This window comes from Lathyrus oleraceus, chromosome 6 (assembly GCF_024323335.1).
Source record: "Lathyrus oleraceus cultivar Zhongwan6 chromosome 6, CAAS_Psat_ZW6_1.0, whole genome shotgun sequence".
In the NCBI taxonomy this organism is placed as follows: Eukaryota; Viridiplantae; Streptophyta; class Magnoliopsida; order Fabales; family Fabaceae; genus Lathyrus; species Lathyrus oleraceus.
This window is the reverse complement of record NC_066584.1, coordinates 227,508,064-227,531,286: the sequence shown is the minus strand read 5'-3', so window position 1 is coordinate 227,531,286 and position 23,223 is coordinate 227,508,064. Positions and strand designations below refer to the sequence as shown.

At 40.2% G+C, this 23,223-nt stretch overlaps 1 non-coding gene across 1 annotated transcript; it reads left to right on the top strand.

The window, feature by feature from the left end:
• The first annotated feature begins 262 nt into the window (after nucleotides 1–262).
• LOC127099887 (small nucleolar RNA R71) lies at nucleotides 263–369 on the top strand. Its single transcript, XR_007794350.1, has one exon. It is a non-coding gene; the product is annotated as a small nucleolar RNA R71 (small nucleolar RNA).
• Nucleotides 370–23,223: the final 22,854 nt, after the last annotated feature.

Here is a 23,223-nt window from a genome sequence, read left to right as displayed (position 1 = left end):
TATATTTTGATTCAGGGCATCTACCTTGGCGTTGACATGGTTAAGACTGTTTAATTCGTACATGCCTCCCTTCGGTTGAGATTTCTCTACAGAGGTTCTTTCACTTCCCCATTGGTAATGATTATGGGCCATACTTTCGATGAGTTGATAGGCCTCGTTGTATGGTTTATCCATCAGTGCGCCACCTGCGGCGGCGTCTATTGTCAATCTTGTATTGTACAAGAAACCGTTATAAAAGGTGTGAATGAACAATCATTCTTCTAGGTCGTGATGTGGGCATAGCCTCATCATGTCTTTGTATCTCTCCCAAGCTTCAAAAAGTGATTCATTGTCCTTTTGTTTAAACCCGTTTATTTGGGCTCTTAGCATAACCGTCTTACTAGGTCGTAAATATCGGGCTAAGAAGACTTTCTTCAACTCGTTCCACGTAGTGACAAAGTTGGATGGTAGAGACTAGAGCCAAGCTCTAGCTCTATCTCTTAATGAAAATGGGAAAAGACAGAGTCTTATAGCTTTTGAGCTGACACCATTCACTTTCACCGTGTCTGCGTATTGCAAAAATACTGACAAGTGTAGGTTCGGGTCCTCCATGGGACTACCTGAAAATTGGTTTTGCTGTACGGCTGACAACAGTGAAGGTTTTGGCTTAATATTGTTGGCTTCGATCGCAGGGGCGACGATGCTGTTATGTGGTTCATCCTGTGAAGGGATTGCATAATACTTAAGAGGACGGTTTTGCACTTGTTCGGCCATCTCTGGTTGAACAATTGATTCAGAAGCAGTAATGTTAAGGTCAGGAAGATTTAGCTTATATGATGTTCCTGTATCAAGTCTCATATCTGGCGTTCTAATCTAAGCTAATGCTCGGGTTCGTCGAATTGTAGCTTTAATTTCTCGCCTTGAGAGAAAGTACTTGGCATACACTCGACAATTGTAGAAAGGGAAAAAGAATTGGTTGCCTTAGTCTATAATGGGTAACACTAGAGTTACGATATCGACTAAATTAGTCCCCATCAACGACGCTAAAAACTTGATTGTGACTTAGTAAGTCTATGTGAATCGTGACTGCTAGTGCACAATCCTATCGCGTAGTTTTAAAGATTATCGAACCCAAAAGGACTAATAATTGAACGTATCGTGGTCTAATGTTACTATGTAAATCTAAGGCTGATGATTGTTCTTAAGATTGGAGGGATGAAGAGAAATAACTATAATGTAAATAGAATAAAGATGAAGATATAAGATATAAGGAATATTGGTATGTAATACATCAAACTTTGGGGATTCGATAGATCATTTGTGTAATCTTATTGGTTAAAATATTCTTCAGTAGAAATTATTTATAGAAAGAACTTAGTCTCACACTCTCATTTTTATTGACTATGACCATACTCCTAAACCAGAATGCTTGGCTCTCGCGGTCTCATTTTGAATTTAAAAGTATTTTTTCAATATAGATAAAGTCTAATTAATCCTAAAGCGCTCTCGCCATGTTTAGGATTAATGCCTAGTTTCAACTATCTGGTTAAAATCTCAAACTCTCGTTCTTGTTGACCGTAACCTTAGTTTGTTTTGTACTCTCGTACGACAAAACAGTTTGATTAAATTAAGAAACTAAAATCGGAAAAATAAGTTTTATAAAAACTAACACCAATTATTTATTGAATCCCGTCATTTCGACGATCTTTACATACCGATACCTAAGGGTTTAGCCGGACATGGATCCGGTAACAGACATGGTATTCGGGAAATTAAACATGCAATAAGGCATAAATAAATAAAACAGTAATCAAAATAAGACCTGGATTGCAATTTAAGAACTGGAACTGAATCTTGAATCTTCGATTAAAATAGTTCTGGGAAGCTTTGGCAATGAATGATCCTTACAATTAAATCCCAAATGCGTAAAAAAAAATAAACTGTAATAGTCCCCGATATGGAGAAACTATCACTTTTACAATGGTGAGAAACTGCCTAGAAAACTAAAAGAAAAATAGTTCTGAATAAAAATTAAGCGTAAACTAAAAACTGGAAGAGGAGCCACTCTTGTAAGGGTTGGTGGCGGGAGCCACCTCCCTCTTAGCCCAATGTGGCGGGCGCCACACTCTTTGGATAATGGGTGTCACAAGCCCATTTGCTTTGGTGAACCATTATCCCTTTGGAAACACCGTTTTCTTCTCTTTTTCTTCCTTTTTCTTTTTCTTTTTGCTATTTTCCATTTTGCTTGCGGTAAACCTTTTAATCGGGAAATACCTGCCATAAACATAAAATATTGCATTATAATAAGTGTTAATCGAGTAAAAAACAATGCATATGGAGCCAAAAATACGATACGTTTTCGCGTTATCAAGTTCCATTCTCCCAAGCAGATAAAGCCTAAACTTGTTTGGAATCCCTCTAAATCCCAATCGTTATTCGTACCTCCAATAAATCTTTACCATAAAGCCCAACTATTTCGCATAATCTATAGACCTTGCATTTGCATATTCCCAACAGCCCGAACATACATCAACATTTTGTATACATAACATTTGCATCATTGTATACTCTTTAAAATGGGGCACACACTCTTAGCATAAGCCTCATTCAAATATTACTTGAAATCAATTTATTATAAATATCCTCAACAGGTACACCTGTCAGGATTCCCTCAAAACATTTCTTCCCGGCCGTTGTTAGGGATTATCATAAAATCTCGTTTCTTCCCAGCCGTTGCTAGAGAAAATCATTACCTTTTGTATTGAGAAATTTCCATCTTTCTTCTTAACCTTTTGTTAAGGAGTTCTCACTGCCTTTCACATGAGAATTTCAAACCTTACGAACCGTTGCTAGGGAATCTCATTACCTTTTGTATTGAGAAATTTCCATCTTTCTTCTTAACCTTTTGTTAAGGAGTTCTCACTGCCTTTCGCATGAGAACTTGAACCTTCCCAACCGTTGCTAGGGATTGTCATCACAAGAATTCAGGTACTCCCATCCATTGGTAGGAATCATCACTGAACTTGAACCTTCCCAACCGTTGCTAGGGATTGTCATCATTGGAATTCAGGTATTCCTATCCGTTGCTAGGAATCGTCACTAAACCTAAGACTTCGCAGTTGTTGTTAGGGATTGGCACCTTTAGAATTCAGGTATTCCCACCGTTGCTAGGAATCGTCATTGAACCTAAACTTTCCTAGTCGTTGCTAGAGACAATCATCATTAAAATTCAGTAATTCCCAGCCGTTGCTAGGAATCGTCACTGAACTTGAACCTTCTCATCCGTTTCTAGGGACAATCATCATTAAAATTCAGGTAGTCCCAGCCATTGCTAGTGAAGGTAGATAATGTAACACCCCGATAAAATATGATAATTATTTAAATTAAGTTAATAGTATATTTATTAATTTAATTAAATAATTAGATTATTATTGGAATATTATTTGGAATTATTATTATTGGAATAATAAGTTGGAATATATATATATAAAGGTCCCATTTGGTAAAAAGGGTTTTTCACGTGAAAACCAGAGAAGCGACAGAAAGTGGAAAAGGGCAAAGAGGAAGAGCAAGAGAACAAGGGTTGAAGAAGGGAAAAGCTTGAAGGTCAAAGAAGATTTGCCGGATTAACTCAGGTAAGGGGGGTTTATCGTCGTTTAATGGGTATTATGGGTTAACATGTAATGGGTAGTAATAAGCCATTGATTTGACCCTAATTTGGATGATGAATGTTGCAAATTGTGATGACCAAATTACGTTAAAAACTGTGATTGAATCTATGTTTGGATGAGTTGTGATTTTCTGGACGTGTAGCTTTTTACGGAATTGAAATCGGAGGTCCGGAAGTCCTCCGACGGCGGAAAATGCAGGGGATTCTGCATTCTGTTCGTGTTAGCGCAGGAACAGCTTTCTGTCTTGCGTTAACCGGTTAACCCAGGGTGTTAACCGGTTAACACTGTTATGATAATTAAAAGAATTTATTTCTGTTCTGCGTTAACCGGTTAACCCAGGGTGTTAACCGGTTAACACTGTTATGAATTATGAGGAATTGCTGTCTGTCTTGCGTTAACCGGTTAACCCAGGGTGTTAACCGGTTAACACTGTTAAATGTGCCAGGAAGCGTGTTCTGTTTTGCGTTAACCGGTTAACCCAAGGCGTTAACCGGTTAACACTGTTGGAAAAGTGAAAAATTGATATTTAAATATTGTGGACATATTGGATGATTGGCCTATATCGGTGGATGATATAGTAGGGATCATTTCCCATTGTTTTGAGCAGTATAGGTATTAGTAGAGTGTGCTAATACTGTGATTTATTATTTGGCATGATATGAATATGATTCTGTGATACATATGCTGATGATGTGTGATGGTATGCATAATGTTGTGAATGTATCTGCTATGTATGCAATTGTGAATGGACTGTTTATGACTTAGAGTGTGAGCATATGTCCATTGTGGATTGTTGTTGATGTTGCATGCTAGGTGATTTAGCGTGCATAGTATGGCCTTTATGGTGGTAGCTAATTCCCATGGTGAGGAATTAGTGAGTGAGTTATTGTGGATTGTTGTTGATGTTTGCATGCTAGGTGATTTAGCGTGCATAGCATAGCCCTTGGGGTGGTAGCTAATTCCCATGGTGAGGAATTAGTGAGTGAGTTATTGTGGATTGTTGTTGATGTTTGCATGCTAGGTGATTTAGCGTGCATAGCATAGCCCTTGGGGTGGTAGCCAATTCCCATGGTGAGGAATTAGTGAGTGAGTCACTAGGTCTCAAATGAGTGGGACTAGTGAGCTTGGTAGCCGTATCTGGATTTGATCGGTGAGGTTGAACTATGTGTTCACGAATAGTCGGTACCGCATGCATGGAGTCTTATTGCATAATGTATGTATGACATATAATATGAATGGATGTATTCCAATATTATACGGGTGTTTTGTGTTGTGTTGTGTTGAGTATGATTAGGAGTTGAGGTTGCCGTTGCTGAATGTGTGATCTGATTTGGGTGATGAAATGTGTTAAATTACTTAGCATTACATGATATTTTATAATGCTTATTATATCGATTGAGGAACTCACCCTTACAACTATGTTTCAGGTAACGAGCAGTGATTGAGTAGAAGCTAGTGCTTGGAGTCTAGTGTAGTTCCTTAGTGGGTCATGCTCTGGTAGATGTAACATCGGGACGGGATGTTTTACTTTGTTTCCTTTTGGTTGTTGAACAGTTTTACATGTAATGTGATTACATGGTTTGCATGATTGATTAGATCTCTATCCGCTGCGAATTGTGCAATGTTTTATTTTGATAAATAAATGAGCATGACAAGTTATTATGGTGAATGGTGTGAAGTGTCAAGTGTGACACCCTTAAATTGCATATCTACTCTGATTTATATTTTGTTGAATTAAGTAATTATTGGGGTATTTTAGAAGGGTGTTACATTAGTGGTATCAGAGCATAGTCGGTCGAGTCGAGTCGTAATTATTCTGTTTCCCCTGTACGTGATAGGTGTTGTGTAACCCTATCAGTACTTATTGTTTTAGCTTGTTGGGTTTTCAGAATAGAGATGGCTGGAAGAGGTAGAGACGATGCTGCGATTGCTGAGGCTCTGGGTATGCTAGCTGGAGTACTTGGAGGAAATCCGAATGTTGTGGGAATGGGAGCTGCTCGTCAACTGAGTGAGTTCCAGAAGAACAATCCTCCAATGTTCAAGGGAGCATACGATCCAGATGGTGCTCAGAAGTGGTTGAAGGAGATCGAGAGGATCTTCCGAGTGACTGAGTGTGCCGATAACCAGAAGGTCAGGTTCGGTACGCATATGCTGTCAGAGGAAGTAGATGATTGGTGGGTTGCTGCCCGCGCTGAGTTGGAAGCTGCTGGGGGTGCTGAGATCACTTGGGCGGTGTTCAGAGAGAGATTCCTGAGGAAGTACTTTCCAGAGGATGTCAGAGGAAAGAAAGAGATAGAGTTCTTAGAATTGAAGCAGGGCAACCGGTCTGTTACTGAGTATGCTGCTAAGTTCACAGAGCTGTCGAAGTATTACACTCCCTATGATGAGGTTACTGGGGAATTTTCAAAATGTGTGAAGTTTAAGAACGGGTTACGTCCCGAGATCAAGCAGGCTATTGGGTATCAGCGAATTAGAGTGTTTTCTAACTTGGTCGACTGTTGTAGGATTTTTGAACAGGATACCAAGGCCAGAGCGGAGAGCTATCAACAGAGGGTTGATAGGAAAGGCAAGAATCAGAATGATCGTGGGAAACCGTATGCAGCTGGCAAAGGTTTCCAGAGACAGAGTGGGATGAGGAGACCTAGTGGGGGAGACTCCAGTGCCCCTGATAAGTGTTACAGATGTGGTCAGGCTGGACATCGTTTCCATGAGTGTACCAGTGCTGAGAAGAAGTGTTTCAAGTGTGGCAAGGGTGGTCACTTGGCCGCAGAGTGCCGGTCGAAGACTATGACTTGTTTCAACTGTGGAGAGGTGGGTCATATCAGTCCGCAGTGTCCTAAGCCGAAGAAAGAGAACCAGTCGGGAGGCAAGGTCTTTGCTTTATCGGGTTCTGAGACTTCTGCAGATGATCGTTTGATCCGAGGTACGTGTTATATTAATGGCTTTTCTCTTGTAGCTATTATTGACACAGGTGCGACTCATTCTTTTATATCTTTGGATTGTGCTGTGAAACTTAAATTAGAGATATCTGAGATGCATGGGGGTATGGTGATTGATACTCCTGCAAAGGGTTCAGTGACTACTACTTCAGTTTGTTTAAATTTCCCTTTGAGTATTTTTGGTAGAGACTTTGGGATGGACCTCGTGTGTCTTCCACTAGTGCAGATTGATGTTATTCTGGGTATGAACTGATTGGTGTTTAACCGAGTTTCTATCAACTGTTTTGATAAGACTGTGATCTTTCCTGAGATTGAGGAAGGAAAGAGTTTGTTTCTATCAGCAAGGCAGGTGAATGAGGCAGTAGCAGATGGGGCAGAGTTGTTTATGCTGTTAGCGACTTTGGAGGCTAAAGATAAACTAGTGATTTGCGATCTAGCCGTGGTGTGTGATTTTCCTGATGTGTTTCCTGAAGAAGTGAATGAATTACCGCCAGAGCGTGAAGTTGAGTTCTCGATTGATTTAGTACCTGGTACTAGGCCGATGTCGATGGCTCCGTACCGTATGTCTGCTGTTGAGTTAGCTGAATTGAAGAGTCAGCTGGAAGATCTGTTGGATAAGAAATTTATTCGTCCGAGTGTGTCACCGTGGGGTGCACCAGTGTTATTGGTTAAGAAGAAAGAAGGTACTATGAGGTTGTGTGTGGACTACAGGCAACTGAATAGAGTGACGATCAAGAATCGGTATCCTTTGCTGAGGATTGATGATTTGATGGATCAGTTGGTTGGTGCGAGTGTGTTCAGCAAAATAGATTTGAGATCGGGGTATCATCAGATACGTGTGAAAACTGAGGATATTCAGAAGACTGCTTTCAGAACAAGGTATGGATATTATGAGTATTCTGTAATGCCTTTTGGTGTGACTAATGCGCCTGGAGTATTTATGGAGTATATGAATAGGATTTTCCATCCGTACCTAGACAAGTTTGTTGTGGTGTTTATTGACGATATTTTGGTGTATTCGAAATCTGAAGAAGAGCATGCTGAACATTTGAGAGTGGTTTTAGGGGTTCTACGAGAAAAGATGTTATTTGCTAAACTGTCCAAGTGTGAATTTTGGTTAGAAGAGGTTAGTTTTCTTGGTCATGTGATTTCAAGAGGTGGTGTTGCTGTTGATCCTTCTAAGATAGAAGCGGTATCTAAGTGGGAAGCTCCGAAGTCAGTTTCTGAGATAAGGAGTTTTCTTGGACTTGCAGGTTATTATAGGAAATTCATTGAGGGATTTTCTAAGTTGGCGTTACCGTTGACGATGTTGACTAGAAAGGGGCAAGCGTTTGTTTGGGATTCACAATGTGAAGAAGGTTTCCAAGAGTTAAAGAGAAGGTTAACTACTGCTCCTATTCTGATATTACCGAGTCCATCGGAACCATTTGAGGTTTACTGTGATGCTTCATTGTTGGGTTTGGGTGGTGTTTTGATGCAGAATAAGCAGGTTGTAGCTTATGCTTCGAGACAACTGAAGGTTCATGAGAGGAACTATCCGACACACGATTTAGAGTTGGCAGCTGTGGTATTTGTTCTGAAGTTATGGAGGCATTACTTGTACGGGTCAAGATTTGAGGTTTTCAGTGACCATAAAAGTTTAAAGTATTTGTTTGATTAGAAAGAGCTGAATATGAGACAGAGGAGATGGTTAGAGTTTCTGAAGGATTATGACTTTGGTTTGAATTACCATCCGGGTAAAGCAAACGTAGTGGCTGATGCATTGAGTCGGAAATCATTGCATATGTCTATGTTAATGGTTAAGGAATTGGATTTAATTGAGCAGTTTAGAGACTTGAGTTTGGTGTGTGAGAGTACTCACAATAGTGTTAAATTGGGAATGTTGAAGTTAACGAGTGGTATTCTGGATGAGATTAGAGAGGGTCAGAAATCCGATGTGCTTTTGGGTGATTGTTGACAGATTGACAAAATCGGCTCATTTCATTCCGATCAGAATGGATTATTCGTTAGAGAGATTAACTGAGTTGTATATTGAGAAAATTGTAAGTTTGCATGGTATTCCGTCGAGTATTGTTTCGGACAGAGATCCTAGATTTACATCGAAGTTTTGGGAAGGTTTGCAGAGGGCTTTGGGAACTAAGCTGAGATTGAGTTCTGCATATCATCCGCAGACTGATGGTCAGACTGAGAGGACAATTCAGTCACTGGAGGATCTTTTGAGGGCTTGTGTTTTGGAAAAGGGAAGTGCTTGGGATTGTTATTTACCTTTGATTGAGTTTACCTACAACAATAGTTTTCATTCGAGTATTGGTATGGCACCGTTTGAAGCTTTGTATGGTAGGAGATGTCGGACACCTTTATGTTGGTATGAGTCCGGTGAGAGTGCTGTGGTTGGACCGGAGATCGTTCAACAAACTACGGAAAAGATTAAGATGATTCAGGAGAAGATGAGGATTGCTCAGAGTCGTCAGAAGAGTTATCACGACAAGAGGAGGAAGTCACTTGAGTTTCAAGAGGGAGATCATGTGTTTCTTCGTGTTACTCCGATAACTGGGGTTGGTCGAGCTTTGAAGTCGAAGAAGTTGACACCTCGATTTATTGGTCCTTATCAGATTTTGGAGAGGATAGGGGAGGTAGCCTATCGTATCGCTTTACCGCCGTCACTTGCGAATTTGCATGAGGTTTTTCATGTGTCTCAGTTGAGGAGGTACATTCCTGATCCGTCACATGTGGTCAAAGTAGATGATGTACAGGTGAGAGATAACCTGACTGTTGAAACATCACCTATGAGGATCGAGGATCGAGAGTTGAAGCAGTTGCGGGGTAAAGAGATTGCTTTAGTAAAGGTAGCTTGGGGAGGACCAGCAGGTGGCAATGTGACGTGGGAACTTGAGAGTCAGATGAAGGAGTCTTATCCAGAGTTATTCGCTTGAGGTATGTTTTCGAGGACGAAAACTCTTTTAGTGGGGGAGAGTTGTAACACCCCGATAAAATATGATAATTATTTAAATTAAGTTAATAGTATATTTATTAATTTAATTAAATAATTAGATTATTATTGGAATATTATTTGGAATTATTATTATTGGAATAATAAGTTGGAATATATATATAAAGGTCCCATTTGGTAAAAAGGGTTTTTCACGTGAAAACCAGAGAAGCGACAGAAAGTGGAAAAGGGCAAAGAGGAAGAGCAAGAGAACAAGGGTTGAAGAAGGGAAAAGCTTGAAGGTCAAAGAAGATTTGCCGGATTAACTCAGGTAAGGGGGTTTATCGTCGTTTAATGGGTATTATGGGTTAACATGTAATGGGTAGTAATAAGCCATTGATTTGACCCTAATTTGGATGATGAATGTTGCAAATTGTGATGACCAAATTACGTTAAAAACTGTGATTGAATCTATGTTTGGATGAGTTGTGATTTTCTGGACGTGTAGCTTTTTACGGAATTGAAATCGGAGGTCCGGAAGTCCTCCGACGGCGGAAAATGCAGGGGATTCGGCATTCTGTTCGTGTTAGCGCAGGAACAGCTTTCTGTCTTGCGTTAACCGGTTAACCCAGGGTGTTAACCGGTTAATACTGTTATGATAATTAAAAGAATTTATTTCTGTTCTGCGTTAACCGGTTAACTCAGGGTGTTAACCGGTTAACACTGTTATGAATTATGAGGAATTGCTGTCTGTCTTGCGTTAACCGGTTAACCCAGGGTGTTAACCGGTTAACACTGTTAAATGTGCCAGGAAGCGTGTTCTGTTTTGCGTTAACCGGTTAACCCAGGGCGTTAACCGGTTAACACTGTTGGAAAAGTGAAAAATTGATATTTAAATATTGTGGACATATTGGATGATTGGCCTGTATCGGTGGATGATATAGTAGGGATCATTTCCCATTGTTTTGAGCAGTATAGGTATTAGTAGAGTGTGCTAATACTATGATTTATTATTTGGCATGATATGAATATGATTCTGTGATACATATGCTGATGATGTGTGATGGTATGCATAATGTTGTGAATGTATCTGCTATGTATGCAATTGTGAATGGACTGTTTATGACTTAGAGTGTGAGCATATGTCCATTGTGGATTGTTGTTGATGTTGCATGCTAGGTGATTTAGCGTGCATAGTATGGCCTTTATGGTGGTAGCTAATTCCCATGGTGAGGAATTAGTGAGTGAGTTATTGTGGATTGTTGTTGATGTTTGCATGCTAGGTGATTTAGCGTGCATAGCATAGCCCTTGGGGTGGTAGCTAATTCCCATGGTGAGGAATTAGTGAGTGAGTTATTGTGGATTGTTGTTGATGTTTGCATGCTAGGTGATTTAGCGTGCATAGCATAGCCCTTGGGGTGGTAGCTAATTCCCATGGTGAGGAATTAGTGAGTGAGTCACTAGGTCTCAAATGAGTGGGACTAGTGAGCTTGGTAGCCGTATTTGGATTTGATCGGTGAGCTTGAACTATGTGTTCACGAATAGTCGGTACCGCATGCATGGAGTCTTATTGCATAATGTATGTATGACGTATAATATGAATGGATGTTTCCAATATTATACGGGTGTTTTATGTTGTGTTGTGTTGAGTATGATTAGGAGTTGAGGTTGCCGTTGCTGAATGTGTGATCTGATTTGGGTGATGAAATGTGTTAAATTACTTAGCATTACATGATATTTTATAATGCTTATTATATCGATTGAGGAACTCACCCTTACAACTATGTTTCAGGTAACGAGCAGTGATTGAGTAGAAGCTAGTGCTTGGAGTCTAGTGTAGTTCCTTAGTGGGTCATGCTCTGGTAGATGTAACATCGGGACGGGATGTTTTACTTTGTTTCCTTTTGGTTGTTGAACAGTTTTACATGTAATGTGATTACATGGTTTGCATGATTGATTAGATCTATATCCGCTGCGAATTGTGCAATGTTTTATTTTGATAAATAAATGAGCATGACAAGTTATTATGGTGAATGGTGCGAAGTGTCAAGTGTGACACCCTTAAATTGCATATCTACTCTGATTTATATTTTGTTGAATTAAGTAATTATTAGGTATATCGATTGAGGACCAATTGCATTATTTCTCTGTTAATTTCTAGTTTCTAGAAATGATTTTTAATATTTTTTATTTTATAATTTGCTATTTTTTAATAATTTTCTCTTTTCTGGTTATTTTTAATTCATTTTAAATAGTTTTTGATATTCAAAAAATACAAAAATATTTTCTCAAGCTCTTTTAATGATGATAGATCTATGAAAAATATTCTCATCAATTTATTAATTGATTTGAGATTCATTTGAGATTTTAATTCAATTAGGTTATTTTTATGCATTTTAATTGATTTATAATAGTTTCGGATTTCTAAAAATGCTGAATTTTTTTTTATCAAACTTTGTTTGATCTTGTTGAACTTGGGATAATTCACTTGGACTTTTCAAAGTTGATTTGAAGTGAGTTTGAAGTTTGACCTTTCTTTAATATTTTAATTCAAGTTTTGTTTTAAATATTAAAAATGCCAAAAATATTTTGTTTATTTCTTGACTTCCAATCTTCATCTTGCTTCTGTTTCCTATTATTTTGACCTTGATCTTCCCTATTTTTGGTCAAGATTTGTTGATTGGTACATTCCCTTTCATTTAATGCACTTTAATTCTTCATTTCTATTCTCCATCTTCTTCTTCTTCTGTTCTTTTTTGATCAATGAGTTAAAGGTTGATGGTTAGCATTGATTAGGGAGGTTTAATCTTCCTTGATTCAAATTTAATTCATCTTGATCAATGATCAAGTGAATGGACGGCCATGATTGGATCTGGAGACCAGACGGTGACCAGCGGCACCGTCTTCTCCGGCTAGCTCCACTGAGAGCTCAAAAATTGCAGAAGAGCAAATGTGCACCAAAATGCACGATCCAGGTATCAAATGAAAGGTGGAGTGATGTACATCACTCCTGTGCCACTCAATTCCATTCTAGATCCCTATTGAGAGAGAAATCAGAGATGGGATTTTGGTGGTGTTCAACTGAACTTGCTTAATTTTAACAATTAAGAACATAATAATGATGCCTCTTTGCAGAGGACTTCAGACAACACACAATCAAGGCAAATGGAGCAGTATATGAGGTGTTTCTAAGCAAAATGCAGTTGAGGAAAACCTTGAAATTGAGATGAATGGAGTCACTATCTTTGAGATCTTTTGCAAATAGAAGCTTCAATGGATCAAGGTGAAGAGGTCTAGGAACTTTAGATCTTAAGAAAAAAGTTGAGGAAACTGAATTCTAGATCTGAAATTTTTAGAGAAAATTGAGATTTGTTCCTTTGGTATGGGTGTGGATTCAATTCAGCAGAGGTTTAGGCGCCATTATGTTGAAGAATTGCGAAGCTATACCATGGTATTTATAGATGGAGAAGGCTGAATGCATGAGCTAACTCGTGTGCGTGGGAGAAGAGGGCCTCCATGCATGGGCCTGTACAGGCGCATGGAGGGCCAAATTCTGATTGGAAATGATTGCTAAGTCTCAATGATGCAAGCTCCAAATGATAAAGTCTTCAACATGATAACTGTAGATCTTTTCAAGACAATCAATTTGGACTTATATTTTGCATCATTTGGATTTCTGATGAAGACGTTATGGGCACTTGAAGTTGGACATTTTCATATTTCAATGCATTTGGTCCAAAGTGACCTATAATGTTTTGCATTATCACATGTATTTATTTTGCGATTTTGCAATTTTTCTTAACTTAACATTTGAAGTATACACATTAAGCTTTCCAATGCATTAAGCCTCACCTCAAAATCATGAAAAATGAATGAGTTATGTTTTTGGGAAGTTGACTCAAAATTAGGGTTTCAGTCAAAATGACCTATAATGTCTTGGAATGGATGATGACCTTCCAAGCTTCAAATCAAATTTTTATGAACATGAAAGCTTTTCATATTGTCCTTAGCAACATTGTTTCTCTTGGGGTCATCTCCATTTGACCAACACATAAAAAGTAAGGTCTCAGTGCATTTCAAAATAGTCAGATAAATTGACTGATCAACTTCTCAAGTCCACAACTCATATCTTAAGGAATTGATGATTGAGGACACTCAAATAAGTTCAAATATGAATTAAATGATGAATTAAATAACTTCCCTTGATTTTTTTTACCATGGGTTGAGGTTGCTTCATGGGCAAGGTATAGTTGATGAACAAATGAATAAGGGTTTCCTTGGGAAACAAGCCTCAAACCCTTTGCTCGCCTTGATTAAAATGATGAATTGATATACTTGGGGAGGAATATTTGATGGATGAGAGCTTTGGGAGCCATTACCATGTTTGCCTTCACATCATTGCACATAGGATCTCCTAGAAGCCTTTAGACCTTGTGATTGCTCAAGCTACAAACAAGAAATGTTAGTGACATATTTTTGTGCTTTTGAGTTAATAATAATAATGAGAAAAGCAATAATATGCAATTCAAGCATGCTTGGTGATCTCAAACCACTCACAAGAGGTCCCAACCCAAAGGCAAAGGGAACCAAGATGCTTATGATCCTTGAGGCTATGTAACTGCAATGTTATGATGCCATGAGGGATCTTAGGGTCAAAATTAGGGTCTTACAGATTCCCCTATTTAAGGTCATTCTAGCCGGAGAAGTGAAGGTTAAAATTTTCGCCTTCGACGAGGTAGAATGGGCTTAAATAATAACAAAGAGACGAATTTTGGTCCCTAAGAGACCTCATGATGCAAAATGTATGTACGCAAAAGGATAGTACTCTGTGGGGATATGTGTCCACAAAGAAGAAAAGAAATCCGGAGAAACTGACAATCCTTATGAGTAATTCACTCCATGGGACAGAGACTCTGAGACTCTTATGGGGATAAGAAAGGAGATAAATTGCGTGAGCAGGTCACGACTTAAGATTTACCGAGAGACACGAGAGGGATTCCAATGGAAATAAATCAATGGAAGGACTCAAGCTGACTCAAAGATGCATGTATTGGGGAATATGCCAATACAGTAAAATTATCCATAAAGGATACTTCGGATAAAAATCCGGACTCAGGCTGGGAGAATCCACTAAGGGACTTTGCTGGGGAAAAACCACAAAGGACCCTGATGGGGCGATGTCCAAAGAAAACTCAGCTAAGGAAACCACAAAATGAGGTATTACCGGCTACTGGGTAATTGGCTCAAAGAGACATGTGATCCGAACACCGGTATAAGGGTGAGAGAACAACATGCTCGGGGAGAATGAATATCTAAGACCGGTATAAGGGTGAGAGATATCAAACATCTAAAATCATCTGAGGAAAACCTAAAAAGGTATATTTCAACTCAGGAAAATCTGACTCCACAGGGGACAAAAAGTCATAATAGGGAGCAGAGAGGAAGGAACACCAGGGATACCGGTTACTGGGCATATAATAGGTGACCGACCAAAGGCGTGAATTGGGGAATATTTCCAAGACACTCATCATCCAAAAGAGGGCTAAAAAGCAGACTCAATTATAGGATGGGCATTCGATTCCACAAAAGGGATACGAATCTTACTCGACTGGGGAAGAACGAAAGACTTCGACCAAAGAGCGCATGAGATATATTATCTATTACCGTCACAACATAGATAACATACTCGCATGGAAGATTATCCACAACCGGTTACTGGGTTAATAAAGGATGAATCGACCAAAGGAAAAGGAGCATCAGGATACCAAAAACTAGGTAAAAAAAATGATGACCAAACAGAGGGAGAAACAATCATTACCAGCCAAGGGTAAATGAAAGATGACTCGCTGGGGATACATTGTCGAAGGCAACGATCTGGGAGACATATATCACCGGTTACTGGGAGATATACCCAAAAAGGGTGAAGGAATATCAATACCGAATATTGGATAAAGATAACCGTCAAGGAGGGGATTACATCTACCGGATATGGGGTAGAAAACCACGGAAGAGTAACCGTAGTCAGTTAGGATGAACAAGATGGTTAACTCTGCAAGGGGATAAAATAGGGTTTACATCTACCGGTATAAGGGTAGAGAACCAAAGAAATAAGACTTATAACTACCGATATGAGGGTAGAAGGCCACAGACTCCATCGGGGAAAAGATGGACAATTACTGGTTACTGAGCAATCGTTCATCTGAACCTCGGGGAAGCACAAGAAAAACGAGAAGCCAATCTAGGAACAAACTAGAGAGACACGACGAAACAAGACTCATCCATATGAGGATATAACTCAGGGGGAAGCTCCATCCCAATATATGTGTTGGGAGGAAACAGAAACAACCATAATCCACGAGGACATAACTTAGTGGGGAATATGGAAGGAAGGATAAACACTTTCTGCTTATGGGGATGACTCTACATGGTGAGATCAGACACAAACATCTGCTTGGGGAAATATATTACCAACTAGCAGGAGATAACAAACAAAGATATATGGCAAAGAATGCAACATGAATATCTGAATGCTAAAATTAAGCATATATGCGTGGTTTATGTATGACGAATTCTAACAAAACATACATATCTAACACAAACAGGTCAAAAGATTGATAAACAAACATCCGATACTACATCTCGATAGAGAAAGCCAGACCCAGGGGAGATCATCCAATCTGATGGGGGGGGGGCAAGAGATACCAGGGAACAAAGACCTCTGCAGGGGAACGAACACTAGTCATTCTGGCTGGGGACAGGATCATCGCACAGATAAAGTCCGCCGCAAAAGCAACTCTTATGGGGAAATTATTTGAGGGGATAATGGATCTCTGGGGGGACCAACCATCAATCAGAAGTTTCCAAGGTCACCACCTTATACCACACTACCAAAGAGATCACATCTGCTAAGGAGGAAGGATCACTACTCTGCTGAAGGAAAGAGGGATGAATATCTTTACCAAACGACTCTGCTCGGAAAAAAAAAATCCACAAAAAGCTCCGGAGGAAGAGGATACAAGCATGCCAGGAATATGAACAAATGTCTCATCCTGTTGGGAATCATACCATATTCGAGAGAGCACTGAAGACATCCCACGTATCTTTTTATCATTGTGAATGTTCACTTTGTTTAAAAACAATTTGTTGAATAAAAACAAATAAGAGTGCAAATAATTGGATAAAGGCTCAAATTTATTTGATGGAATGGTAGTTTGCAAATGGCAAGACTCCACAGATCTTTACAAATTTGAAATTGGTGATATATATTGGAAAAAGGGCTACATTGAACATAATGACCATTTCTCCACCAACTCTGAATCCGATGTATTTGAAGCTTCAGTTGGTGATGACTGAGCGAGAATCTCTGACAAATGATAGCTAGTAGAACAAAGTCTTGTCAGGATGCAGTTACTTGCCAAAATCCCTAATTTTTGCCTAGATTGCCCCAGGGTGAGGTACTCAATCTAGTGGGTTACATATTTATTTTTTATGTCTCTAACTTTTGCCTGGATCGCCCTTTCGGGTTTTCAATCCACCGAGACGCTCATTTTTTCCTAAGCCGCCCTTTCGGGTTTTCAACTTAGCGAGCTATTCTGTTTTATTTTAGGCGAAGTATTTCTTGACTGCATCTGAATCCACAGGACGAGTGAAATCCTCCCCACCCATAGTTGTAAGTATCAAAGCACCGCCTGAAAAGGCTCTCTTAACAACATATGGACCTTCATAGTTTAGAGTCCACTTGCCCCTGGAATCGGGTGCAAAAGACAAAACTTTCTTGAACACAAGGTCACCTTCTCGGAACACACGAGGCTTGACCTTCTTATCAAAGGCTTTCTTCATCCTTTGCTGATATAACTGACCATGACACATGGCAGTCAATCTCTTCTCTTCTATCAAATTCAGTTGGTCATAATGACTCTGAACCCATTTAGCATCAGTCAACTTGGCTTCCATCAAGACTCTCATTGATGGGATCTCCACCTTTATTGGGAGCATTGCTTCCATGTCGTAAACAAGAGAGAAAGGGGTCGCCCCTGTTGAAGTGTAGACAGATGTACGGTATCCATGAAAGGCAAATGGCAGCATCTCATGCCAATCCTTATATGTAACAACCATCTTCTGGATAATCTTCTTGATATTCTTATTAGTAGCTTCAATAGCCCCATTCATCTTGGGTCTGTAAGGAGAAGAATTATGGTGCGAAATCTTGAACTCGCTACACAGCTCTTTCATCATCTTGTTGTTTAAGTTAGATCTATTATCAGTAATGATCTTGTCCGGTACACCATATCGGAATATGAGTTGATTCTTGATAAACTTCACAACCACCTGCCTGGTCACATTTGCATATGATGCCGCTTCAACCCACTTGGTGAAGTAATAAATTTCTACGAGAATAAATCTATGACCATTAGACGCTTTCGGCTCTATCATGCCAATCATGTCAATTCCCCACATGGAGAAAGGCCATGGAGATGAAATCACATTCAGAAGTGTCGGGGGAATATGAATCTTATCCGCGTAAATCTGACACTTATGGCATTTCTTCACATATTTGCAGCAATCAGACTCCATTGTCAACCAATAGTAGCATGCTCTCAACATTTTTCTAGCCATGGCATGTCCATTGGAATGAGTACCAAATGAACCCTCATGGACCTCAGTCATTAATAGGTATGCTTCGTGTCTATCCACGCATCTGAGCAGAACCATGTCAAAATTTCTCTTATAAAGCACATCGCCATTGAGGTAGAAACTGCCTGACAATCTCCTCAAAGTCTTTATATCTTTCACAGATGCCGCAGGAGGGTAAGTCATGCTCTGATGAAAGCACTTAATATCGTAATACCACGGCTTATCATCTTGCATTTCCTCTATTGTAAATACATGAGCTGGTCTGTCCAAGCGCATCACAGCGATATTGGGAACTTCATTCCAAAGTCTAACCATAATCATCGAAGCAAGTGTGGAAAGAGCATCTGCCATCCGATTCTCATCTCGAGGAATATGATGGAAGTCAACCTCAGTAAAGAACGTTGAAATCCTCCTCGCATAATCTCTATATGGGATGAGGCCAGGCTAATTTGTTTCCCATTCACCCTTAATCTGATTAACAACAAGGGCTGAATCACCATAAACATCAAGATGTTTGATCCTAAGATCAATACATTCTTCCAATCCCATAATACAAGCCTCATACTTAGCCATATTATTCGTGCATTTGAAAGTTAGCCTTGCTGTAAAATGAAAATGTGTGCCCTGAGGAGTAATAATCATTGCCCCAATACCATTTCCATACTGATTTAGAGCGCCATCAAATACCATGCTCCATCTGGAACCAGGCTCTGGCCCTTCATCGAGCGTTGGCTCATCACAATCTTTCATTTTCAAATACAGAATCTCCTAATCTGGGAAGTCATACTGAACTGACTGATAATCCTCAATTGGTTGATGTGCCAAGTGGTCAGCCAAGATACTACCCTTAATAGCCTTCTGAGCTCGATACTCAATATCATACTCGGATAACAACATCTGCCAACGGGAAATCCTCCCAGTTAAAGTAGGCTTCTCAAAGATATACTTGATTGGATCCATTTTGGATATCAACCAAGTCGTATGATTCAACATATACTGGCGTAAGCGCTTAGCATCCCAAGCCAAAACACAACATGTCTTCTCAAGCATCGAGTATCGAGACTCACACTCATTGAACTTCTTACTTAGATAGTACATAGCATATTCCTTCTTCCCTGATTCGTCTTGCTGACCAAGGACACAACCCATCGAGTCTTCAAGAACTGTCAGATACATAATCAACGGTCTCCCTTCCACAGGCGGAGACAAAATCGGAGGCTCAGACAAATACTCCTTAATACTATCAAAAGCCTTTTGGCAATCCTTGGTCCAATCATGAGACTAATCTTTCTAGAGGAGCTTAAATATCGGCGCACATGTGGCAGTCATGTGGGATATAAATCTGGAAATATAATTCAAGCGGCCAAGAAACCCTCGAACTTGCTTCTCAGTTTTAGGCACAGGCATCTCTTGTATTGCTTTGACCTTTGGAGGATCAACCTCAATACCTCTTTCACTGACAATAAAGCCCAATAACTTGCCGGAATGGACTCCAAATGTACACTTGTTAGGATTCAGACGAAGCTTATACTTCCTCAAACGCTGAAAAAGCTTCAACAAGTGCTCTACATGTTCAATTTCCGTTCTTGACTTTGCAATCATATCATCAACATACACCTCGATCTCCTTGTGCATCATATCATGAAACAAGGTAGTCATAGCTCGTTGATACGTGGCTCCGGCGTTCTTCAGACCGAAGGGCATCACTCGATAACAGAATGTTCCCCAAGGTGTGATGAATGTTGTCTTCTCCATATCTTCGGGTGCCATCTTAATCTGATTATATCCGGAAAATCCGTCCATAAACGAGAAGACATTGAATTTAGCTGTATTATCTACCAACATATCAATATGTGGTAGAGGGAAATCATCTTTCGGACTAGCTTTATTCAAGTCTCTATAGTCCACACACATTCGGACTTTTCCATCTTTCTTAGGCACTGGCACAATATTGGCCACCCATGGAGGATATGTAGAAGTCACCAGAAACCCCGCATCAATTTGCTTCTGAACTTCCTCTTTGATCTTCACTGCCATATCAGGATGAGTTCTTCTGAGCTTCTGCTTCACAGGCACGCACTCAGGCTTCAAAGGCAGAAAATGTTGCACAATATCAGTATCCAGACCAGGCATGTCTTCATACGACCAGGCAAAGACATCGACGTATTCTCGTAGCAACTCGATCAACCCCTTCTTAACAGATTCTTCCAGGAGTTCCCCAATCTTCACTTCTCGCACACAATCTTCAGACCCCAAGTTGACTGTTTCCAGATTCTGAAGATGCCGCTGAATAATCTTCTCTTCAAGCTCAAGTAGACGGGTAATCTCATCAGGAATCTCATCAACATCATCTTCTTCCGCCTCAAATACAGGGAATTCAAAGTTGGGAGATGGTGTTGGATCATTATGTTCAATGGGTTTTATTAACCTGCATAATGATTTTGGATATAAAGAGATTTTAGAATTCAAACAAGGCAAATAATTATGCAGATGAAAAGATTGATTTTATTCTTATTTTAAAGGTTTTATGTGATCACCAATTTCATGTAAAAGTGAAAAGGGAAAATAATTGGAAAAATAAACATTTAACATGAATTTATTGAATGAAAATATCATTGTATTTATGCGCCAACAATGTCATCAGTCCTCCTTTTGGCATGGGAGAAGGGTTTTTAAACACAATGAGCATTACTTTGACTTATGGATAACTGTTGGAATATCCACAGCGATCCAATTATTGCAGACCCCTCCAGGGATGATGAAGTTGCCAGAATCCTTTTCATCCTCTTCAATAATGACAGCAACCTCTTCATCTTGACCGGTGTGGATAAATCCACCACTCTTGAACAACCCTTGCTTGTTAAAGACACCAGAAGAGTAGCCTATGCCAATCCGAGATTTGTTGTCTTCCAGCTCAATCATTTTCCCCAAACCAGCAATTGCACCATGCTCAATGGCCAACTTCGTATCTTTATAGGAAGCAAATGAAGAAGTTCTCTTCTCAATAGGTTCATCAATAGATAAGGCTTGAAACGGAGTTCCAACTTCATCCTCAACGTCTATATAAGAGAAGGAAGACAAATGGCTAACCAGGAGAGCCTTTTCTCCCCCTACCACCACCAGCTTCTTATTCTTGACAAACTTCAGTTTCTGGTGTAGGGTGGATGTCACGGCGCCTTCCTCGTGAATCCCAGGTCTGCCCAAAAGACAGCTATACGATGGATGAATGTCCATAACCTGGAAATCACTTGGTCCAATTTTGACTAGGAGATCAACCTCTCCAATCACAGGTTTACGCGACCCATCGAAAGCTTTCACCACCACTCCACTCTGCCTCATGGGAGGCCCCTGATATGATAACTTTGCGAGAGTGGACTTTGGCAACACATTTAATGATGACCCAGTGTCCACCAGCACATTGGACATGGCGTCGTCTTTGCAACTCATAGATATGTGTAATGCCAAGTTGTGGTCTCTTCCTTCCTCGGGGAGATCAGCATCACAAAAACTTAAATTGTTACAAGCGGTGATGTTTGCAATAATACTGTCGAATTGTTCAATTGTGACGTCGTGATCCACATACGCCACATCCAACACCTTCTGCAGAGCTTCTCGGTGTGGTTCTGAATTCATCAGCAAGGATAGTACAAAGATTTTGGATGGCGTCTGTAGAAGCTGATATACAACGTTCTACTCACTTCTCTTGACGAGCCTCAGCATCTCATCACAGTCTTCTTTCACATTTCCACTCGAGCCAACAGAGACAGAAGTTTTCAACATAAAGGCAGGTTTAGCAACAAGTGTCGGATTCGAAGCGTTTATAGCATTCCCAATCGGGCGTTCAGCATAATCAGCAGTATCATTCCTTTGAACATCAGCTTGCGGTTTCGGCAGAGCCGAGAAGACACGACCGCTGCGGGTCAGGCCGCTGAAGTTGGCAATATTAACAATAGATGAAGAGGGCAGAGGCACCTCTTTCCCATTCTCCAATGCTACAACATTGTAGCAATAGGGAACCGCCTTCTCAGAAGAATACAGTATTGGGCCGGCTGGCTTAATGGTCAAAGCAGGAGAAACCTTCTGCTTGCTACCATCATACTTGATGGTAACAGGCTCGGGGATCCGAAATACTGGAGAAATTACGTTGACTTCATCAGCATCTTCGTCAACATTTCTGTTTTGAAGGATCTCAATGACTCCTTCATCCAACATTTCTTGAACATCTTTACGCACCTGGCGACAACCTCTTTGATTAACAGAACAAACTCGACATCTATCGTGGTCATGCTCATAGTGACTATAATCACACAACAATCGATGCATCTCGACCAGAGATTGTCGAATATGACTGACATATTTGACCTTGTATTTGCCAGGGCAACCCTGGACCATGTTGATTGATTTCCCATGCTCGGGAAATGGGTTCTTCTTCACATTAGGATCTACGTCCTCGAAACACAGAATACCACATCTCACAAGGTCTTGAACCTTGGTCTTTAAAGGGTAGCGATTTTCCACGTCATGTCCGGGAGCACCAGAATGATAAACACAACGTAATTCGGGCTTATACCACCACTGGGGGTTGGTAGGTATAACCGATAGGTCTCGTGGTGTAATCAACTTCCTCTCTACCAAAGAGGGGTATAGTTCTGCATATGTCATCGGAATAGGATCGAAGGTGACCCTCTTCCTCTCGTAACTCATGCTGGTTTGATTATTGTTTCGAGGCTGGTAGGCCTGCTGTTGCGGACACTGCTGTTGTCGTTGATATTGCAGATGTTGTTGTTACTGATTATTGTTGTGATGCTGAAACTGTTGATTGTCTCTGAAGACATGTGCTATATGAGCCACCTGATGCTGGTTACCGGTCGGACGCACGGTCTTCCTCCTCACATAGGGTCTTCTTGGTTTCACATGGGAGGTCACAACATGTGCCTCACCATCTTTCTTCTTCGCAAATGCCCCATACCGTTTGGCAGAAGAGCCTTCTTCTCTGGTCAGGCGTCCTTCCCTGACTCCTTCTTCCAGTCGCATCCCCATATTCACCATCTCGGTGAAGTCGGAAGGAGCG